The sequence below is a fragment of the Pristis pectinata genome, chromosome 9 (assembly GCF_009764475.1).
Source record: "Pristis pectinata isolate sPriPec2 chromosome 9, sPriPec2.1.pri, whole genome shotgun sequence".
Taxonomy (NCBI): Eukaryota; Metazoa; Chordata; class Chondrichthyes; order Rhinopristiformes; family Pristidae; genus Pristis; species Pristis pectinata.
This window is the reverse complement of record NC_067413.1, coordinates 80,483,431-80,495,753: the sequence shown is the minus strand read 5'-3', so window position 1 is coordinate 80,495,753 and position 12,323 is coordinate 80,483,431. Positions and strand designations below refer to the sequence as shown.

At 39.8% G+C, this 12,323-nt stretch overlaps 1 protein-coding gene across 3 annotated transcripts in view; it reads right to left on the bottom strand.

Annotated features, from left to right (window-relative positions):
• The window catches only part of sulf1 (sulfatase 1), a 270,913-nt gene that overhangs the window by 173,605 nt on the left and 84,985 nt on the right, over positions 1-12,323 (bottom strand). For all 3 annotated transcript variants that reach the window (XM_052022968.1, XM_052022969.1, XM_052022967.1), the window contains exon 2: positions 9,077-9,186. The gene's annotated coding sequence lies outside the window, so the exon portion shown is untranslated. The remainder of the gene's footprint in view (positions 1-9,076; positions 9,187-12,323) is intronic.

Sequence of the window (12,323 nt, the reverse complement as noted above, 5' to 3'; positions counted from 1 at the left end):
GTGATTAACATCCAAATATTTTACTTTTACACTGATTCTAAGCATAATGACTACTCCTTTGAACACAGCAAAGTCAAAAGTTACAGTGGCAATTGATGTGCAGCATTTAAAGTGGGCTAAATGGTCTTTGACTTTGGAAGCTTCTGAATGCCTGTTGCACACTGTCCTTTAAGCCTCTGAAGCCAACACAGTTGAGTCTGCACATGGGGGCAGGACCTGGTGAGGTCAGGAGGCCAACTGGGAACTGGGGTAAAAGTGGGTTCCTGGAGCCCTGAGATCTTGGGAGACCAGGCTTGGGGTGGGGGAGGCTGTTACACTGGTACTGCTGAAGTAACTGGAGCTAGAGTGCAGTTTTATGGCCTTTGGTTTTATATTTAGTGTGTTGCAGGGGTAGGGTTGACAGGCACTGAGAACCAAAGTGAAAGGTGCAAGACAATGAGGGGCATGCTAAATTTTGAAGCAACATACAAGGTGCTGGAGGAACTCAATGGGTCAGGCAGCATCTATGGAGGGAAATGAACAGTCGACATTTTGAATTGAGACCCTTCATCTGGACTGAAAGACAGAGGGATGATACTCAGTATAAAAAGGTAGGGGGAGGGGGTGGAGCAAGAGCTAGCAAGACAGGTGGATCCAGATGAGAAGGGGTGATAGGCAGAAGGAGGAGGGAAGGGTGGAAATAGCGAAAGATGCCGATGATGGATTTTTCCTCATTCTAGGCCAATGAGAGTGGGATACCAGCAGGTACTGTATTCTGGTTTCAAAATGTTTGTAGAACTGTGTGGTACAGCTGCCATTACCAGTAAATTCTGAGGCAACAATGAATTACTTGAATTTCCTTGTTAATTTCTCTGGTGCAAGCATACAAATGACTAGACCTACAGGGCACAATTTATCAGGATGGGTTTTAGTGCTCAGGACTTCCGGAGTGCAAATTCAATCCCAGCAACACCAGGTAGTCAACATACATAAGAAAAATATGATAAAAACTGTGTGCACTGTTAAAAACATATCTTACATGGTTTCCAGTATTATCATTGTACACACAACGGATGCATTTGGGGAACAGGTACATTTAAAAACCACACCATGCATATCATCAGATTTCTTATTTCAATGGAGTGATGCCTCTGTAACTCTCATGCCATCTCCAATCAGTTACCTTTTTTTAACCTGTTGGCACAAACAGAAACTCAGCTCATGTTTAAACAGGTATCCAGGAAATGGTATGTGGGTTGATAAGCCAAAGTGTGCAACTTTATCAACTTTAACTTAACCTATTGTCAGTTATTCTGCAATCAACGATGCTTGGTCTCTCTTTTTATGCTCATCAGATGGAAGGATGGAAGTACAGAGAAAAGGAATGTTTATTTTGTCACTTGGGGCCATCTCCAGATGAGGTATAATACCACCCAGATGTGCAACTAGACTATCCAAAGAGCATCCTTCCAATACATCAATTTGGTTTCTTTTACTCACATTCTTTTTCCTTTTCTGGGACTGGCAAAATGCAGCAAAACTCTGATAATCCACTATCCAACTCTTCAGAAATGCCATGGCTTAGCATCTGGCGTAACAGGTGATGTTTCCCCCACTCCCTTCGAACTCACTGGAGCCCTGGTTCTCGTACTCCCTTTGAACTCAGGGCCAACTTTCTGTGCTCCCTTGAAACTTAACAAACTACTGGAAAATATACTGTAGTACTCTGCAACATCTACAAAAAGTGGATTCAACATGTGATAGGGTATTAATATGAGTAACATCTGATAGTCCTGAGAATCTGCTAGTCCAGTACCACCAAAACCCAAAGCATGCTGGATTAGCAGAATTTTACTGTGGTATTAACCTTGACATTCTTCATTAAGTAAACTCATCCCAGTGGGAATTCTGTAATTACAAGTTTATTTATCTCACTATTTGGATTGCTCTGTACCTGCCTAACTTGTTCCACAGAATCCAGAAGTACAATTAATAAAGTTAAAAAAAAATGAAGATGCTGGAAATCTAGAATAAAAGCAGAAAATGCTGGAACTACTCAGCAGGCCAGACCACATCGGTTCTGACAAAGGGTCTTCAACTTGAAATATTAACTCTATTTCTCTTCCCACAAATATAATTAACTGACATTGGAATTGCTAAAAAAAAATCAAACAACACCTCACCGTACATAAATAGAAGTCATCTTATACATCAGAATTTGTTTTGTTACATCTTCCTGTTATGATTTATGGATGTTTAAAATTATTCTGAAGCAATAGCTAGAACAGCTTCTGATGTCGTCGCTTCACACCAGCCCATTTCATCAAGGCACAGTGGATGTTTACCAAAACAAAGTAGCCTGGTCTTCACTGAAAGGTCAGCTGTCTGTTGCTGACAGACTGGCAGTGCATTTCCAGTGTTTTCCATTCTTACTTAATGTTTTTATGAGGTGCACATACTACAAATCTTAAATGTTGCACTTTGAGTAATAAGACTGATCGTTTTGGCTTAAGTCATGCACACTGACAGTAAGTTCCTTTATTCACTTGGAACATTCTCCTGCAAACTAGCCAAGGGACAACAAAGACAATGCCATGGTTTCAACCCTACCCCTCTAGAGGAACAAATGTACAATAGCTTAATACAAAATACATGTTTAACACGTTTAGATGTTGGAGAAATTCCTTATTTTGGTAACTCTGCACTATGCATTTTAACCTTATAACAAATTGTCAGAATGTACAAAGTCCATGTTTCTAAATTTACTGTTTTCACAATCTGACAACACTAATGTTCCAAGCATGTTTGACTTTATAAATGGACATGTGCACTGTTTCCCAGCAGGTTAATAACGTTAGAATCTATTTTCTCATCGGTGTGTTTGCAAATAGTGATTGCCACCAGTCAACCTGAGTGAGGTTGGGGTGATTTTTTTTATCTTTCAAAGTTCTGGACACCTGAACCAGCTGACATTTGCTACCTTCAAGATTACTGATCTGAGATAATGCTACTAGCGTCGTCAATCTGGTTGTGGAGTCAGTAAAAAAAAGTTTTTCTCTTCAAACAGAAATAAATATTTACAATGCAAGACAGATCCTGAGGTTAGTTCTGGCAGAAGTAACAGTAGATATTACTTTATGATACAAAGACCCACCTTCTATTCAGAAAATCAGCCAAACATTTTCTTTACATTGGCTTGTTAGCAGCTTTACTTAGCTCTAATCTTTGATGACGGCACAACCACTTTTCCTTTATCCTTTCAGTCTGTTTGTTTAATGTCCTTGTATTGGCATGTAACCTCCTTCCTGAATCGGAAACAGAATACAATGGCCTAGAATTTGGATAACCCTCCCAAAATTGAGTATGTTCCCAATGAAGCCAGTGGCAGGATCACTGGCATGCTGGGGTAGTACTTGTGATCCAGAGGCATGTTACTCATCACTGGGACATAGGGAGGGAACAGCAAGATTGGCTGCTCACATCCAGACAGAGTTGGGAGTGTAGGAGAACTAATTGTTTGTAGTTTTAACATGGAGCTTGCTTCTGCTTCAAAAAACTATAAACTTTGGGTGGCAAATTCTGGGGGTTACTTCAAAAATTCCTGGTATGGTTGCTGAACAGCAATAAAATGCACTATGCATGGTAGTGTAGCGGTTAGCGTAACACTATTACAGCGCCAGCAACGTGGGTTCAATTCCGGCCACTGTCTGTAAGGAGTTTGTACGTTCTCCCCGTGACTGTGTGGGTTTCCTCCGGGTGCTCCAATTTCCTCCCACATTCCAAAGACGTACAGGTTAAGAAGTTGTGGGCATGCTATGTTGGTGCTGGAAGTGTGGCGACCCTTGCAAGCTGCCCCCAGAACGTTCTACGCAAAAGATGCATTTCACTGTGTGTTTCGATGTACATGTGAATAATAAAGAAATCTAATAAATGCTGCAATGGTTCTAATCCAATTTGGCATAAGGGCCTGGAAGAAGAATTAGGGCCCTGACTGGGATTTGCAATGTGTCTCTTGCCATTTTCTGGCATGCACCTTGGATGCTTACTGTGCATCCCAAGCAAATGATGCCTCTCTAGCACAGAATGTGAGCGTACTTGCCGCCTGCCTTTTGAACTCGGTGTAATCCATTTTGCAGGCCAATGTATTTCAGTTTTGTACCCAATTAGAAAAGAGGTCAGCTCATCCTGCATCAGACCAAGATTCATTACCCTATGTGTTGCAGTCACTATGTGAAAATGGCCTGCACTGGCCACACCCTATTAGAGACATTCCCTTTGCCCTCTGCATCCTTCCCCAATCCTCTCTGCAACTTAAAACTAATTTCTTTGCTGTCATTCCCATTTCTGATGTACAGTGTTTGACTCAAACATTAACTGTTTCTCTTTATAGTGCTGCCGCTGTGTTTCCAGAATTTACTCTTTTTACTACAGGTCACCTAAAATCTCAACACAATTCAAGGATTCCACATCCTGCAGCTGTCTAGTAAACTGGCTGAAATATGTGTGTATGGATGTTTGCTTATAAATGGAAAGGCACCCACTTACAAGAGATACCAAAAGATGACAAGGACCAATCAAAATGCACAATCCAAGATGTATAAAGTAAAGCCGGAACTAACATTCATGGCTGAGTGGAATCATTTACCTTTATAGTTTTTCACTGAATTCCCTCACGACTGTACTCAGTAACCCCTGCAAGCAGAAGTCTTCCAGAGATGCTATCAAAAATGTTTACAATATCAAAAGACTGATAGGACAATTGTTAATCAATCCATTGTGACAGACTTTTTGAAAAGGAGAAATACAATTAACTCTTTAAGGTTTCAATTATTATTACAATGAGTAGGGCATGTTTAAAGATAGTATGACTAGTAAGCATCACTGTCAGCAATCTAATTCAGGGTTATCAGGAATAAAGAGAAGCAGTCAATCATATTTGCCTTGTCTGAAGGACAAGAAGGCTGAATTTTGGAAATTGAGCAAAATGCACAGGCACAACAATATGGTGCGTTTAGCCCTAGCACCCAGGGATGAATTTCCACGTGTAGACACAGAGACTGTAGATATTGGAATCTGGAGCAACAAACAATCTGCTGGAAGAGCTCAGCGAGTCGAGCAGCATCTGTGGGGGAGGGGGCAGTGGGGGTTAGAAATTGTTGACACTTCGGGTCAAACTCATCATGAGGACTGAATTTCCAGGTACCTTCTTTATCAATCAATGTTTATCCTCTGGCACTGCTCTGTGTAACAGGCTCAGTTTTCCAAACATAGTGTAAGCATGTACCAGTTATCCCAAAACCTGGCCATTGTTGAATGTATCAAATACCATCTAAGCTCCCTATTTTATGCTGGAGATCTTGATATATATGACATTTGACTACAAATCAGAAAAAAATGGGCACAAGCAGGACATAAGCTACAAATTGCGATAATCAGAGCTTTTCATTAAGAACTGGTAGATTGCCGGTTTGTTCATAGTAAGAAAATATAGGCAATAGTTTAAGATTTTGGGATCCGCAGCAGAAGAGTATGACTTTACTTGGTTATCAGATCCTGTGTTCAAGGTGCACAGGTGAAGTTAGCTCAATCATCCAGGATAACATATCAAGAGTTAAACTTACTGACTTCTAATAGTATTTCAAGCAAAATGCATAACCTTTCTGCCCAAGCTACATGGTACACTTTCCTTGCAGCTACAAGTGGTGAATTTGGAATTATACACAGATGATCTGGCTTCTTAAAAGGATGATGGAAAACAAACGGTTAGGCTGCCTATTTTTCAGCAGATGTACAGATAAGGTTTCTTGTTTTGCACTTGGTGTAAATGTCTACTTGCCTGTAGCACACAGAAAAATATCCCACAGAAAATTTTGGTCCAGAAACGCATTTTTGGTACATTTAAACTGACTGATTTTCCTCAGTTTGTTGAGCCACCCAAGCATTTCCTGGCACTGAATACGGTCATAGGAATATTGTACCTCATTCTGCCTAAAAAGCCAGGCTTCAGGCCATGAGAGAATGCTCAAGAGTGGATGCATTGTCAGTCAAAGATAACACTTATCAGAGCATGACTTGGAAACTTTGTACTGTGCTAACAAAATGCTGATGGCACAATTGGGACTTATCTTCAATGTAGCTCTATTATTTACTGCATAACCCTATAGGTATTTCTGGCAGTTATCTTTGGTTTCTGCAGATCAGTTAAGGTTGGGTGTCGCACTCCATGAAGTCATCGCACGACGTGGTACTTACTGCAGCTGTTGTGTGGGCCGTAGAAGATTTCAAAAAGTATGCTGAAGCCTTTGTGCTACAGCTGAATGCACAGAATTGTTACACTTATGAACATCTGTTAAATCACCGACTTCCACCCCTACTTCAGTTCCTCTGTTGCTGAAACCCTCATCTGTGCCCTTGTCATGAGCAGCCTTGACAATGACAGTGCTGGTGTACCTATTTTCCAGTCTCTGTAAGTGTAAGCTCATCTAAAACTTTGCTGCCCATCTGCTATTCTGCACCACATCCTATTCATCAACCAGTGCTGTTAACTGACCAATATTACCATGTGGTTCCAATATATCGAAAACTATTTTTATCTTAATGTCCCTTCACGATCTCCCCTTTCCTAATTTTGTAAATCCCCGTAGCCCTACAGCTTCACTACCAACCCCACTCACCCTCAGCCACATCACCAGCACTCTGCCAGTTATGAACAAAAGTCTGGAACTAATCCTTTGGTTTCTCCATCTCCATCTCCTCCTTTAAGACCCTCCATAAACCTTAATCTCTGACCAGTGTCTTAGTCACTTATAGTATTTCCCACAGTGACCCAATGACCATTTCTTTGGCTTCTCTTTTTTCCTGATAAACCTGAACTAATAATTATTGTCCTTCCTAAGAATGTTAAGACTGTTTCCCATGTGACAGCCACTAGTATGCCATGCAGACATTAAACAGGAGAATTCTCATTGGTACAGAATAGATGAAAAGTTCTGTAAAGCCAAATCAATAAAACCAAAAGTAAAGACAATTCATCTGAAGTGGCATTGGCAGATTAGATAATCATGTAGAATTAACACATTCTCAGATACCTCCAGACCACTTGAACAGAAGTTTCTCAAAATTCTTATCAGGTCAGGCCATTTGAATGCTTTTATTAACCATTTAATCACTTTGCTAAAGAAATCAGTTTATCCCTGAAAAAAAAATTCCATTCTGCCAGCCTAAAAACCTTAGAAGAGGGAATTATGGAAATAAGGAAGTATGGCTTAGAAATAATTCTGCACCGAAAGGTATGTTAAACTATGAATGTGTGGCAGTCCAGTGCATGTTTACTGTAATCTTCCATACGCAAGCCCAAGACACTGTGTGGAATAATAGATCAGGCTGTGCACAACTAAATATACACAAGAGCTTTTTGATTGTTGACAGTTGTCTAAGTGCTGGGGGAACTGTCACTGGGACTTTGAGGGTCAGGTTGAGATAATGGGACAGTGGAGTTTGAGGTTGCAGTCAGCTGCTGTGTGAAGTGAGTTTGTTGGCTCTGTGATTGTTGTGATTGTGCTGGGTTCAGGTGGTAGGGAACTCAAAGCAAGGTGGGAGTGGTAGTGGAGCTGTGAGGTGGAAATACGAAATTAAAGGGGATTTTACTTGCCTACCTGTAGGTAGGTTCCTGCATCGGGCTCTCCTGGAGAGGCAGATTACCTTCAAGTTGCATTGAAGAAGGCCTGGATTTACTGAGTGATTTGCACCCTTGAATTTGGTGAAGGTAACATTAAAATTTACTTTGAATATTGTTTGCTGCACACTTGCGCCTTTGTGCATAGGTGTGGAGGATCCAGAACAAATTCGATATCATAAAAGAACCAATTCATGTGTTTGATTAGATTCTTTCGTACCTCACAAAATTATTGTACTGCATTAAATAATTTCATATCTTTTACACTGAGCAGAAAATTGTGTTAAAATTTAGACTCTCCGCAGAATTATTGAGCCTGTTCATACTTTTGCCTTCCACTCTTCTGCACCATATGGTGAACACGATGCATTGGGTTTATCACTATTCAAGCAGAATTTCCATTGAGTTCACATTGGATATTCTGAAACCACAACTATACAGTAAACCCACTCTAGTCCAAAGTTAACATACACTTTTTAAGTAAAAACACTCGCAAATAACATAAAATCTAGAATGTTTGTAATTCTCATCTTTCTAGTTTGCAATTTATACCTTTGCATAACATTTTCTTTTTCTTAACATATATGAATGATTTGGATCTGGATTACAGCCTCAATTTCCTAGAGCAGAAATTTGGGGATAGTTTGATGAAAGTGACAGAAAAAACATTGAGAAAATGATTAATAAAAGCAAATGATATCTTGGGCATTATAAGTAGAGGCAAAGAGCACAAGAGCAAGGAAGTCATAATGAACTGTTATAAACACTGGGTTGGTCAAAACTGAAGTGTTGTGTCCAGTTCTGGATTCCACACTTCTAGAAAGATATAAAGACTTTGGAGAGAGTGCAGCAGAAATTTACCAAAATTATTCTTGAGATGTGAATAGAGTGGAGAAGCTAATGTTGTTCTTCTTGGAGCAGAGGAAGTTGTGAAGAGATTTGAAAGAGGTCCTTAAAAGCAAGTGGGATGTAGACAACGTAAATAGAGAGAAACTGTACCCTTCGACACAGATATCAAGAATGGGAGAATGTAGAATGAAATTGATTGGTGAAAGTATCAGGAGTGACATGTTTTTTTGACACAGTGAATACTAAGGATCTGGGATACATTGCCAGGGATACTAATGGAGGCATGTTCAATTGTGGCATTCAAAAGGAGCTGCATATGTATCTGAAAGGAAATGATTTTCAGGGCTCAGGGGAGTGGATAAGGGAGTGGAACTCATTAGATTTATCTTGCATGGAGCCTACAATGGCTGAATGGGCCAAATGGCCTCCCTCTGTGCTGGAACTATTCCGTGATTCCTTTCCACAATATCTTAAATTGAAAACATTCTTTTCAATTTTCTATGAAAGGCCGTAACTGCACCATTACATCTTTGTTCTGGGTTAAAACTGGTGAAATTGGTTGCTGTTTCATACCTGGAGCCCAAGTATTTTCCCAGGTCCTTTATGCCTTGGACATGTCAGTGGGTGATCAGTGTTGAAGTACTCAAGCTGCCATTAAATATGACAATCTCCAATGAGAGAACCTGTAATGGCAAATAAACAACACATTAAGAAACACAGGGGATTTTCATTAGAATGTAATAAAGGGATATTGTGAGCAGATGTTTCTCTTTTGTAAAATGCTATGCTTTCATGCAGTGAAGATTCCAACAACAGGGAACAGGCTGCAAATGGAGTGGAAATACGAACCAATAAAAATTAGGATTTGGTCAGACTATGTTTATTTTAATGCAATTTGGAAAAAAGTATTTGGATAAGATCTCCTTAAAAAGAAAACAAGCTCTGACTGAGCTGTAGTAAATTCTGTCCCACTTTATGAGTTGCAATGTGACCAACATGGTTTACTTCTCAGCTTGTGGTATCCGCAGTGGGAAGGAAGTGCCAGATAAATATATTTTTTAAACTTGTTTGTTTTTGTTTTGATTTTTATGATTTTCCTGATGGTCTGCAGCATACAGTGCATGCTTTCTGTCCAAAATGCCCATTTTTTTTGGCAGCCTTTAGTAGCAGAATGTATTGATAGGAATCATGGTGTTGGAACTGGGTATTGATTTTCCTTACTACGCTGCTAGAGACAAAACATTAATGGCAGGAAACATAAAACAGGCACTGCAGAGAGAGCCGCAGGCTGCATGCCGTCATTGCTCAAATCCAGGGATACACTAAACTCTCAGTTCTGTTGCCTTCATAGATCTTCTTAGACCAGAAAATCTACCTTGCAAGAACACATTTTCAACAGTTACATGCCTCAAGTTTGGACAGTTGCTTTTCATAACACTTGTGGTCCCCCTTTTCTGTGTAAACCAGAAATAAACAAGAATTCTGAGCATCAAAAATATTTGAGCTAGAAATCAATTTTGTAATAGTAATTGTTCATAATTCAAACATTCTAAGTGAGTGAATAAGCTGTTTTATAGTATTGCAAAGACTAATCACAAAGTGTATATAAAGTGCACTGTAATTCAATGGTGGTTCAATATAATCCATTGAAAAGATAGCAAGGGACTTGCAAAGGTTGAGGAGACATGTTCATTATGCAATGTGGGGCATTTGCTAAAACAGCAGATAGGAGACAGGTTTGCCTTGGTGACAGGCTGTGTCATGATGCAACTGATGTTCGGCTTGGAGCTTCATTTACTTGGGACTGGTGATCCTCAGTCCACTGCCGGGCATTTTCAGGAAACTTTAAACATGAAGAGGGTTTTGATTTGACATGTTACATTACTGACTGTGGCCCTCATGCAGTCTGTGGCTGTAGGAGACAGTGTTCAGAACATGGGGGGTGGGGGGAGGAGGCTATTAACTTGCGTGATACTGGGGGTGCTTGAGTAAAAAGAGAAGTGATTGAGTTTTAACACTCCAGCAGAATTGCCTCCACATTCAAGTAAGCATTTTATAAATAAAGCATTGTTTTGACAGTAAACTTCAGTCGTTCCTTTAAGGGTTGCTGGTTAAAAAGTGTACAACCTGATTGACTGCTTTCAGGGCAGCCCAGTTTTTCATCGACTACTTGAGACAGGCATTGGCTCTAATTGGCACATGCAAAGAGAACGCTTAACATTCAAGTCAGGTTTGTCTCCTGGCAGCCCCTTTCTCTACCTTCTCTAACGCAGGGGAAATTAAATCACAGGTGCCTTCTATCTAACATCTTGAATTCTTAAGTTTCCATTTAGTACCTAACAATTGGATGCACTGGTCTCTAGGACAGTACATTTCAATGAAAATGTGCATTCATAATTGTGGAAAGATGCACACTTTCTGGAGATGTGATGATAAGTTGAGCAGTAAAGATATTGTACAGCCTAGACTGATAATGCTATAGTTAATTGCATCCACTCTACAGAAATGTGTGGCATTTTGAAATGTCTAAGCCACATATAATTCTTTCTAGATTTTGGGTCAGAGAATAAACAGAAACCACCAGCAATGAAAAATTCCAGGTGCTTAGATGCTAATGTAAATGACAGTCATAGATCACTTGCACCTGGGGCACATATGAACTATGGTTCTTTAGCTGCTGTAATTCACAGTGACTGAGGAGATATCCTGCTTATCTGATCACGTCAAGGCATGTTGCTGCAGACTTCGGTGATTCTATATTTTTTATTGTTCCCGTTTACTTCTTCATCCTACTTTGGATAAGTATCTGTGGCATACACCAAGAGCTAAAATTGCATTGTACAATATTGGTAACAAATCAATTAACATACTTGCATTAATTTCTTGACTGATGCATTAATGAAAGCATTACTTATTGCTTTCAACTATTAAATATAATAATAGCTAGCTGAGCAATTTCAGATGACTGCGCGGTCCCATTTAATATTACAAAGCAAAGCTTCTGTCAGAGGGAAGGTCAACCTTGTGCCAATCAGGTGCCAAAGAGTTCCTTAAGCTTACTGATAATGAGAAGCTACCTTTAAACATACTTAACAGGGATTACACTGATCAAATTTTAATTACAGTTACTAAGCAGAACAATAGGACTTTTATGATACAAAGATAATGTTTGTCTGACAATTGTTTTCCATGTAATTTTGTCATAGATCATTGGAATGGAGATCTTGAAGGCGTTTGGCCCTAGAAGCAACAGACCCATCAGAAGAGGTGTAATGTGGTAATATATAATTTAACACGTAAAGTTAATTATTGTTCTCCTCCAAGCCAGCAGGGGTCATAGTGCTTTTGAGGATACATCTGGTATCACTGATTTGATCTTTGGCAGACATCATATTAGTTGACGTTTGTAAGGGCTGTGTTGGCAAACATGTGCACTCAGCAGGTTTGAAAAAAATAAATAAATGTTCTATAGGATGAAAATTAGCCTTCATCTGTTCTTGCATGTTCACATATATGTTTTATGAACTTGCACAAAACTTTAGGCAAGTATGACAGTTATTGAATCGTTAGATCCAGTGTGACTACAAGGAAAAGTATATAAGGGTGTAGAATGGCAAGACCCATTGTGAAATGCAGAAATGGTCCATTGGGCAAAGCTTTGGAAGGCTGAGAGCCGAAGCCAAAGGAAATGTCTCATGCCATCAGGCAAAGGTGCAGTACAGGGGCCCACTTCTGGAACGTCCATTGGCTCAAGGTATGACAGAGGAAACAGGAAAACTGAACATAAACTGGTGGGCTGAAGTCCAGGAAGTTCAGGAAA